Here is a 12,475-nt window from a genome sequence, read left to right on the forward strand (position 1 = left end):
CTATGAAGCTAACTTTAGAAACGACCCATATTAGCTTCTCAAACATATTATTAATATCAATTCTAACGAGAAAAAAATTTACAGTTCATTGGTTATTAAGGTTTCCTATGAGACTTCGATCTTTTCTATTTATTTTTCTATTCTTTTCTTTTTCAATCGCTTCAAAATCACATTGTTCTTATATATGTTTCATTTATAGCTACTCGTCGTAAGTAAATGTTCTTTTCATTTATAGATCTTTGCCTTCCCTTTGAAATTGTCGAAATAAAAATTACACTTAGTTCGTCTATATAACAACGTCATACGATAAATGTCAAATACATCGAGCAGAAGAGAAGATAGAAACGATGAATAAATAGATAACAGGAGAAGAATTTGTAAGAAACAACGAGGAAAATACACGATCTGCTTCCTTGTTCCCTAGACAAGGCAAAATTCACGAATGAAACCACGCAATGATGACGACAAAGACGATGACGAAGACGACAACGACAAAGAAGACGATGCTCAATCGTTAATGAATTTAATGAAACGAGGAGACGCGTGAACACGTTCGAATATCAGCTTTCTTCGCGAAAGATTAAGTTTACCAAACGTTTGTATATTTGATGAGAATGTTGAAAGATCTTTAAACATCTTCCCCGACAATCTATCAAATGGAAAATTGGAGTTTTATAAATAAAAGAACACGTACTGTGTTACTTCAATTCAAGATTCAAAGAATGAACAATTTTGAAAGTAACAAGTGAAAAGTAACGAATTAATGAAAATTTCCGGCTTACGTAATTTCCATGAATAATTTAAATCAAAATTGTATTCGAAAAATTTACGAGAAGAGTATAGATTTATTTCGTTTTTATATCTTAAATATTTTTCCATAAGCGTTGCCATCTGAAACTATATTACTTAAACGAATCGAAATATTTTCCATCCAACGATTGAATCGGAAGAACGTTCCGCTCGTTTCATTCCACAATAAACGCTCCTGGCTGCTTGCGCAAATAATACGCAGGTACGTCAATAACCGAGTTTCTCTGAGGCAGTGAGAGATTTTTCGGACGACAAAATTTCAATCGTCTATCTCTATCTCGCTCGGTGATGCATCATATCCACTTTCGTGGGAAACGCTTACCCGTAAAATGTTTTATGTGACAAAACAGCGCGCGATAACTGCAGTTATTTCACTGCGCCGACAAGCCGAAATTTTTCATCCCGCTTGAGAGTTCCAAAGCACGCTTCCCTTTGCCGAACAATCATTTCTCCTTCTGTACGGCCCACTCGGCGTAAATCATTACAAAGAAGAGTCATAACGTCACAAAACCAAACCGATCGCAGGCTTTTTCTCACAAAAATCTCACGGAGATTTTTACCAAAGGTAACTGCCCACCGCAGACTGCGAGAAATTTCGATAATTCGTTGTCAGCCACTCATCGAAAGCTATTTTTCTTGCTGATAATCTCTGGATCCTTAATAAGGCTCTTCAACCAACCAACACATTCATTAAAACCGTATCGAACGTAAACGTAGCTTAATATAACCTTATAAATGTAGATATATATATGTATGCGTATACATAAACAGATACTTGTACAGGAGCACGCTCGATGTCTGAATATATGATGCCAATAGTACAGATATACAAACAATGAGACGTATGTACATATTATACATATTGGATAAAGATATGTTTGTGTATTCCTTGTAAAGCTAGTAGTATAAGTCTATGAACGGGGAACATATGTTAATACGTGTATCGTATGGATAGAGACACGCTTCATGTCTCTGTATATACGATGCTAACAGAATAGCTTTACCAATGATGATACATACATACACATATACTACATGTTAGCATCGTGTATGTGTGAGTGTGTATGTGTTTGCACATATATATAATATAATGTATATATATATATATATATATATATACACATTATATGTGTATAGATATATATATATACATATATATATACATATATATATACATATATATATACATTATATTATATATATACGATATATATATATGATATATATATATATGATATATATATATATGTATATATATGATATATATATATATATATATATATATATATATGATATATGTAAACGTTCATACATACAGGAGGGAAAATGGAGAGAGCACGATAGGTTTCGCCGAGGGTGAGTCGGCAATAACAGACGGGTCGAACGTCCGCACAATGAACTGCTTTCAGAATATGTGGACACCGCCTGGACATGACCACTCTCGCTCGCACTATCTCTGTTTATCAGTCTCTTTCTCTCTTTCTCTCTGTCTCTCTCTCTCTCTTATTCATATAAGCGAGTGCGTGCGTGAATGCATGCGTGCGCATAAAGACCAAGAGAGACCATATTTCGATTATATATTCATACCACTGCTATCGACGCTTCGTAACCAATCGTCTACTAGCGATTTTAGGATTCTCTGTTCCTCCCCTTTGTCCGAATCTTGAATTAAGCCGTCATTAAAATAATAATCGTGTCTGGTGACGGCAGACTAAGAGCTTCGAACATTTTACGAAGGCCAATCGACGTTCGAAAATTTCTAAAAAAGAGAAAGAAGAAGAAAGAGAAGACAGAACTAATGATAATTATTCTCTTTCTACGATTTACCCCTTTTTCTCCTCGGATATCTTATCATAAAATAAAGAGATAAAAAAATAGGACCGAATGCTCTTGCGAACAAGTGAAAGTAATGTGAATAGATATTTATTTTAAACATGAACTTCTACCATTACCTTTGGAAGTTATTATACAGATATTATACCGATATTTTTTGGTTGTATCGAAAAAATTCGTTATAGAAAAAGTAATATGAAAATGTCAATATTTTTGCCGATATTTACCGATAATTATTTCGTTTTTTCTATTTCATTACAATTTTAAAGATATTTATAAGAAAAAATTAAAAAAATTTTTAGGTTTTAAACATTCAAAAAATTTTAAACAGTTTACAACTGTTTTGTACTAACTGTTAATAAAATTATAACGAAACCAATATAGTATAAAAATCACTATAATACCAAAACCGAAATAATTATCAGCATTTTTCCGCTAACATAATATGTATAGTGTGTTTGCGAATGAAAAATAATACGTAGTTATGATCATGGCTATTATTAGTATAAATAATATTTATTATGGATTAAGTCTAATAAGTGACCAAATTTTTTATAACAGAGATGTTAATACCTTATTACGACGTACATTTGTTTTTTAAGAATCCTTAGAAAAATCCTTCATTTTATGATCAAAAAATCCTAAATTTCTTCCAATGCAATGATGCATTATCATAAACCATTTGTTCACTAAAAATCCTTCCCTTAGCCACTATCACTACGAATATTTTTTCTTCCTTCCCATCTGCCATGAAGACGATCCAAAGAAAATATTTTAGAATTTTGGAATTGTATTCACTAGCTAAAGTTGCTTTAGTAATGTCACCAATAGAAGTTAGTATCGAAAGATTGTTCGCAGATTTAAAATACGCACTATCATCATTAAGATTTCCTTTACGATATATTAATATTTAAAATTAATAAAAATGTAAATTTATAAACTGATTATTGTTAAATACATTTTGATTATTTTAAATTATTGAGAAAAAAGAAACATATCTTAGTTTTAATCAACTATGTCTGCAATAGAAAAATCAAGATAAATATCAATATAATTTCAGTTTTCGTTAATATATCAGTTTCGGTATTTATCGGTTTTAGTAATAAAGGTTGACATAAATAATATTCGATTTTAAAGCATTTCACATACGATGAGCTATTACTACTCATATTCATAAATCGTAAATTGACGTTGAAAATATGGAATAATATTTTACGTAAATTATGATCTTTGACCATGGATGAATGTATATTAATAATCCGTTAATTAATAAATAAAACGTATTAATACGTAATAAAAATGTTGTCATTTTCCCATTACTCTTAACTATCGAATACTAGTAGTAATTAAAAAAATATTCTGTTACTACATCACTTTTTCCTTCATCGATACGTATTACAAAATTGTGTTTGAATCGTCAAAAACTCTCAAAAAAAATGACATATACCTTCAGAATCTCGTCATAACATTCACGAATTAACCCCCAAGCATCCTATGATACAGGACTGTTATTACGTGAAACACGGAAGAAGTAAAGGGAAATCTGGAGTGAAGGGAACGAATTCATTTGTCAAGACTCGCGGGCATAATATGACGAGATCGCGGCCGCAACTCGCGAACTCACGTATACCAGGAAAACTGGGACACTGTAATAAAGCGTAACAAAGCAGGTCTCTGAAATAACGAGTCTGTAATCTTTGGCTGTGTGTTGCAACCTACTCGTTGCGCACAGGAATAGCAAAATAGGGGACAAAAGAGTAAAGAGAAAGAAAGAGAAAAAGAGATAGAAACATGTTACGATTTTTATCTTTTGTCGTCGCATCGAAGACGTCAATCGTGCAACCATGTGAGTAAACCTTTCTTTCTCTCTTCTCTTACACACACACATATATAGAATATCTTTTTTTTTAAATTCTTCATAGCTGTAACTCACAAACACAAGATTTTCTCTATCTTGAATAATGTCCTTTTGTCATTCCCGCATAAAATCCATCTTGAAAAAGAGGATTGATAAGAAGAAAAAAGGATAGATCAAACATACACGAATGTGTACTTTAACAAGATTCAAACTACTCTTCTCGGTTCTTCCAAGATTACGAATGTATCTGCCTCGTCGAAGATGTATGGGAAATATTCTCTAAAGGATTGAAATTATGAAATGGCTATTCCTCTTCTTTTTTTTTTGTCTTTCTCTCGCTCTTTCCTTCTCGTTCATTCTCGGTGATAAAAGCGCATTCCATTCGGGACTTACATCGCTATGGAAATCTAAAACGTCGGGTAAGTTACGACGTAGTCGGGGGATACCGTGTACACAAATACTCGTTCTCCGTTTCGAGAACAAGCGAAAAAGAGGAAGAGGAGAAGGAGAAAGAGAGCGAGAGCGAGAGAGAGAGAGAGAGAGAGATGCGGGTAGCAAAGTACGTGGTATATCACAATGCTATACACGGCTAGAAACGAGGAGCCAGAAAGCGAGGGTGGTTTGACTCTAAATGCTAATCCTTGGTGGCGCGCCGAGATTTTCCCACCCCAAACCGGTTTTACACCTTTTCACGCTAGGGAAAAACGAGAAGAGGTTTCAACCTTTGAAAAATTTACCGACGCGATCACCGATTTAAATCTTTCCCTCTTCCCCTCATCGAAAAACACGGAACATATTCGATCTATTCAAACGTAAAAAAAAAAGCAAGAGAGGAGAGAAAGAGAAAGAGAAAGAAAGAGGGAGAGAGCGAGAGTGAGAGAGAGAAAGAGAGAATTGGAAACTCTAAGTTCGTCGACGATACTTACCCTTTTAATCGGAAATAGAAATAATGTGTAGGAGAAACGGCAGGTGAGATAAGTAGCGACTCTGTGAGACGAACTCGAAGTTCTAACACCCGGCAAACAAAGTTTACAACTACCACTTTGAAGTTATAATTACATTACCCGACGGCGGTCTTCGAAAAGCGACGAAGATCTTCATAAGATGTGTGTTAGTTCCTTAGGAAAATCTAAAACGTTAGATCGTTGACGACAAAATAACATCTAGAATCATCGATATTTCCTATACTTTTTTCTAAAGATTTTTACGAATATAAATTTTCTTTTCTTTATACGTTATTTTCAATCATCTCTTCGTGAAGATCTAATACTAACAAATTTTCAATAGTTAGCCAAGAAGAAGAGACTAAAAGTTCATCGAAGAAAGCAATACTTATAACATAGTCTTCGTAGCTTTCTCAGAAGCGAAGAATTACGATCGCGATTCACGGAACAGAGTTCGGTAAGTAGTCACGAACGATATATTCGAAGTTCAGCACGTGGCCCTGGGCGATATTTCACAGAATTTCTATCCTCTTTTTCTTTCCTATGGTATCCACTTCCCTTTCTCTCTTACCTATCGCCCATATCTTTAAGATCCTTTGACATTATCGAGATTCTGAAGGCATCTGGAGTAGAATCGAGCAATTTCGTTTTCTCTTAGACTTCGGTTACATACGTTAACGGCGCTTTTGGGCATCATTCGGATTTTCCTCGTATCTGAAACAAAAAAGTAAGAAAGAAAGAAAGAGAGAGAGAGAGAGATAGAGGGAAATAGTAGGAAGATAACTCGTTCCAAGCTTGGATAATTTAACAGTGGCCAGATGAGATAAGGTATCTCGCGGTCGTCGGAGGCTGCGGTTTTGTGGTTGCACCTTGCAACTCGCTCGTTGCCGCTGAACGCCTCAATTTCGTCGTGTAAACACGTTCTGCGATTTCGCCACAAAAGAGAAAGAGAGAAAGAGAGAAAGAGAAAGAGAGAAAAAGAGAGAGAGAGAAGAGAGAGAGATATCTTGAAAGCAATTCGATATCGTTCATGGGTGAGAGCGAAACAAGTATGACGGAAAACGAATTTGAATTATCGAATCTGATAGCTTTCAATGTATAAAAAAAAGAGAGAGAGAAGAAGAAATGAATTATTGCTATTTCTGATATGTAAATTCTCTGCTGATTTGTCAGAAAAAAAAGGTAGTATAAAAATACATTAACTGAGAAGAATTTAATATCGTTCAACCTTAAGTTCCACAAAACGAGGTTGGTTTCTTCATGGGATCGATCGATAACTGCTAAATATCTTTGGACATTTATCGTAGAAGAGGGCCGCATAACTCGACAATGTGGACTGCATCGACTTTATTGGCAACGATCTAAATTGATAGAGGAAAAGAGAGACGGAAAATAAGTTACTGACCGGAAGTGAATTATGCGATAAAGTTTAGGAAGGTATCAAAGAGGATAGGAAAAGAAATTTCTTACGAATTTTACCGAGAGAAAAGGAACATTTCTGCTGAAACGACAGCAATCTCCTTTCGCCAATTAAGAACTTTGTATACTCGGTCCTAGTTATATTCAAAGTCGAGCGTCGAAAGCGGTCGAGCTTGACGTCGCTCGATTGATATATACACACAGGCAAATACATACACAAACATATACATAGAGAAACAAGTAAACGAAGAGACATAGTCGAGGCAGTTTAGTTAAACCAATTTACGCGACCACATAGTTAATACAATGTATTTCTAGCACCGTGAACTACTCGACGAATGATGCTTCCGTAGTGCAAACAGCCGAACTCAAAGTTTCGTATATTGAGTGGCCGACAACACGACCAGGGCATAGCTTGGTTGTTCCACTTCAAATCGACTACTGGCGCATGGTGACATGATTATCATCATTATAATTATTATTGTTATTCGGCCAAAATTATTTCATAAATCTAACGGAAAATCGGTAAAAAAAATAAAGGGTAAGTTAGTCGATAGAACGCATTGAGAAGAGAATTTCCAATGTGGCCGAAAGTTCAAATAATCGAAAAATTAAAAGGCCTCCTCAATCTCTTCCTCTTTCTCTCTCACTTCCCCTCTATCCCTTTCTCTCTTTCTCTATCTCTTTCTCTCCTTGCTGCTGCTCCTTCTCTTCAAGCACCGTCGTAGACGACATCTGGCATTAATTCGAAGCTTAACACCGAAGCAGTTTGAATTTTAGATATCCACCGGCCCTCGCCGAACGTAGATATCTGGCTCGCACTCCGCATATAATTTCCGTGGGAGGAAAAGAGGAAGGGTAGTAGGGTGAACTCGAAAGCAGACGCGCCTCCAAGAAGAACGATGGTACACGGTTTCACGGTATAAGTAGTATCGTTGAAATATGGCCTCGACGGAATCGTTTTTATCCGCGTATTTCATACGCGAAAACCGGCCACGTTTTCTCGCACGAGTGAGCATCAAACGTGGGATAAAATTCCAAGAAACGCTTTTGGAATCGTTAACGCGTTTTCTACGCTTCTCGTTTGAGGTCACTCCATTTCGCAGATCCCATTGATAATATTTATAGGATTGATGCATTGTCTATGCATATTCTAAAAAAAAATATATATATATATAAACAAAAAAGAAAAGGAAAAAAAAGAACAGAATTAGTTTATCTCTTGCGTAAAATTAATTTCATAATTGATACGATTATTCAACTGATATATTCGACTCGAGATAAAAGAAGACACAAAAAAAAATAGAAAAAATAAAAGACAAAATAACTTCCAAATAATTTGATCGACTAAGTCGCTTGTTTACGGCATCGAAACTCCAAGAGCTCTTGAGTGAACTCTGGGAAGTTGTATCGAAAAATAAGCTCTTCTGTTCATCCAGCACTCTATTTAATAATGAAGCTTTCTGCGAGGATACCTGTAAACATGCTGGAGAATGTAGTTTCTGAAGAATATAAACAATAAACTCTAGCGTAAGGATGTACCATGAATTGTCACATAGTCGTAGATAAATACGATCGATTTGTCCGGGATCCGAGATGTATTTTATCTGTTTTTATTTTTTCTTTTGTTTCCGTTTTTTTTCTATCCAATAAAAACAGAAAGAGAGAAAGAAAAAGACACAACAGAAAGAAAAAGAGAGAAAAAAGAGAAGAAAGAAAGAGAAAGAGAGAGAGAGAGAGAGAAAGAGAAATAAAGAAAAAGCGAAGAAGTTCTCGAGAGATACCTGGTAATTGTAAATATTTCCTTTTAATTATAAATTCTGGCTCGCTGTTACTTGGCGAACTTAAAAATTGACACAATCTCTGAAACCAAATAGACAGTCAAATAGTTCTTTACTATTTCACGCGATAATTATAAAAAATATATAGAAGGAAATATTTTTAATAGGGAAGATCATAAAAGAAATAAAAAGAGAAAAAGAAAAAAAAAGAAAAAAGAAACAATTGCAAAATAATCTTCTCAATATTCGACATTAATATTAAAATATTAACGTAGCTTAATCATCATCAAAACTTCGTTCGCTCACTTTCGCAACAAATTTAACACAATTTTGAGATGTAAAGGGGACTTGTAATTTGTTCGACCTCGTAGGTACAATCTGGTGCGGTGGACGTCATAAGTATCTACATACATACTACAAGAATAAGAGAGAGAAAGATATATATATATGTATAGAAAGAGAGAGAGAGAGAGAGAGAGAGAGAGAGAGAGAGATCCGTTTAATCGATGTTTAACGCTTCGAGTTCCCGAACTCGAAGTTCCTTCAGGCCGTAAGAACTTACTGTGTGATGGTTCAGACGCGAACTTGATATCTGCACGAACTGTCCTCAGAGTATTTTAGAACGCTTACGATTTCCCTCACGCTCCTTCGATCTATCTTTACGATTTACCTATTCCCACAAATTTTCGAGATTTCGAATGGCCGAGAGAGTTACGTTTCACTAGCTCTCTTCCCATCTACCCTCCTTTTCGACTAAAAGATCTCAATGTCCGCGAAAACTTTACATTCGGAGTGCTCGATGCTTCTATGACATATGGAATTTATATTATATTGAATATAAAAAATACTCTCAATACAATTTTATATATATATATATTAAATTTATAATATATTTCTTTGTTGTACATTGTACATGTTCTTTTATACAGTAATAATAATATTATATATATTCTTACAAGCAGACCTAAAGGAGTTCGGATGAACTCAAAACTAGAAGACCATTTCTAGGCATCCAGAAATTTTTATACATAACAACGAGTTGTCTATTTTCTAAGGGAACTCGGTTGGAGAAGACGTTGCTCACAAATGTTCTGAAATATCTAAATATTTCCTTAAAAGTTTGTAAAGTTGTTCATTGTAAATAAGTTGTTCTTGCTTCATTAATAAAATTCAATTTATGATAATTTCATTTTATTTTCGTTCAAATGCGTGATTGCATGTAATAATATATACTACAGTGTCGAAACTATCGTAAGGAAAAATGTCCACCAGGATTGTTATGAAATTCAATAATTTTTTCGAATAACGCCAAGATAGATCTCAATTTTGTTTTTAAAGGGGATAGGTTTTTCTCATAAATTCATCCACTTTTAACTAACCTTCTAAGAGTTTAACAACGCCCTCAAAAGTCTTAAATAGCAACAAGGGTCAAGGATTTAAAAGGTCTTTTAATTTTCTTCATAATAGAGCTATTTTTTTAATATTGGGTTAATAATTTTATAAGAAAATGTGATTCAAAGTTTCAAATACAATAAAATGCAAATTCAATTTTGGAAACAACTTTTATTTTATTAAATGTTCAAATACCGATTTCCATGCAATAATTTTTACTTAGTTAATCTTTACTCGATATATATATAGCGTAACGATATCAAATATGAAACATACACCTAATATAATTAAAAAAATAAACAACAGTATCCTCCGCATGAAACTGTCTAGACGTTATTAAGTTAGTTTTTCTCGTTACAAGTTTTTATAGTCATTAACAAACAAGTTTTGCATAATATAACATTAAAGGTAAATTATTTATTAACTTTAATTTATTTATTAGCTTCATCAATCAATTATTAATATTATTAACCAATTCTATTAGAATTTTTCAAATTAATTTAATTTCTTTTAGGATGTTCCTAATATGAGATACTTGTAAAATATAAAAGAGGAGCAAATTGACAAGGAAGATAGTCCCAAATCGGAATTGGGTAACGATATAAAATATTTACTTTGTTCGTGCCTTTTTTATTCTAAGGACCACACTGGTAAACATGGATTGAATGCATGAATGTTGTGGAACTGCTAATTGTGATGTCTTTATACATATATTCAAATTGTCTTAAAAAAACAAAAAGATAAATTACTTTTTAATTTTAAATGATAATTTTAACTTTCAATTTTAATTTTAAATAAGATTTCATATTAGAAGCAATTTTTTTAAATCATTAATTTTACACTCTTTTATATTTTCTCTATTTTCATAATAAATAATGATATATACGAAACTAATATTTTTCTTAAGTATGTAAAAATGAATGACGAATATAGCAGTATGAAAACTTTGAATGTTTACCCTGTTAAAATTTCTTTTACCCTTCAAATTTTTATCTTTTCAGATTTCATATTCAATGTTTTTATTTTATATATAATTTTTATAAAGTGATTCTCTCTTTCGCTCTCTCTCTCTCTCTCTCTCTGTCGCTCTCTCTCGCTCTCTCTCTCTGTCACTCTCTCTCGCTCTCTCTCTCTGTCTCTCTCTCTCACTCTCTCTCTCTTTCACTATCTCTCTCTCTCTCTCTCTCTCTCTCTCTCTCTCTCTCTCTCTCTCTCTCTCTCTCTCGCTCTTTCTGTATATTATATTCGTATACTATATCGTATACTATAGTATACGACTATATAGTATAATAACACTGACATAGTATAATATTATATTATATCGTATACTATATTTATAAATTAGATTAAAAGATATGTAATAGTATAATACATATTTTATATATAATAGTAATAATATAATATATACTTATAATCTTATACTATAGTATACTTTTATAGTTACGATAAAGTAATTATAATAACGTATTACTTTATAAAAAATAATATAATATAACAAAGGAATGCACAATTATAAAAAACTGTAATGTACGAATTATAGTTTTTGAAATTTTATAATACGAAACTATAATGTACGAATATTTTTTATACTTCTATAAATAGACATAAACATTAACACAGAAAATGAAAAAGGGAAACGAAGAAGTTGTGATAAAAAGTTAACATTTACAAAGATCGATCAAAGACAGGAATTTCCTTAAACTGACTTTTCAAATGTCAAAGTATTGCATATCGAGTGTTCGCTTTTCCTATTGATTAAAAAAAAAAGCACTAATAATAATAAGATCGTATTCTATACATAAATTCTTCATCAATTTCACAAATTCAAAATATAAAAATCTGAACGAAAAAGAAAAAAGACGAGAAAGAACGACGAATGACGACGAATACTCCAATGTCAAGAATGTGTGAATCTCAATGTGAGAATACTTTTAGGAATGCACAGCTTCTTTCGTACTTATAAACTTTTAATATCCATTACTTTCAAAACGAACGAAAAGATATTTTTATACAATATTTACTCTCACAGCTCGAATATCAAACATTTTTCGCCTTTTTCCATTCGTTATCGAACAGCCAACGTTTTTCGTTCGAGATTTTATCAACTTTAAAGGAGCTAAAATCGAAAAAAAAAAAAAATATTTTTTATAGCTTATCTCGAACGAAGAATACTTCAAGATATTTTCATAATACAAGTAATTTTGAGTCATGATCGTTCACAATAACTAATTTTTGTAAAGTGATGAAAGATATCCCATTAATACTTAACGTCAACACAGAGTAGCTCTATTGCGACGAACACAATGATAATTTAAAGTAAAGAGAACGCACTTAGAAATTCCTGTGTGATCGCAGAACCCTTTCCTAGGAACGGACAGTCCGACAGGCGGACGTGCTCTTCTCTCGTAAATTAGATTCATGCTTCTGCATGCATATAC

This window comes from Vespa mandarinia, chromosome 2 (genome assembly GCF_050613455.1).
Source record: "Vespa mandarinia isolate Hongniang chromosome 2, ASM5061345v1, whole genome shotgun sequence".
NCBI classification, from domain to species: Eukaryota; Metazoa; Arthropoda; class Insecta; order Hymenoptera; family Vespidae; genus Vespa; species Vespa mandarinia.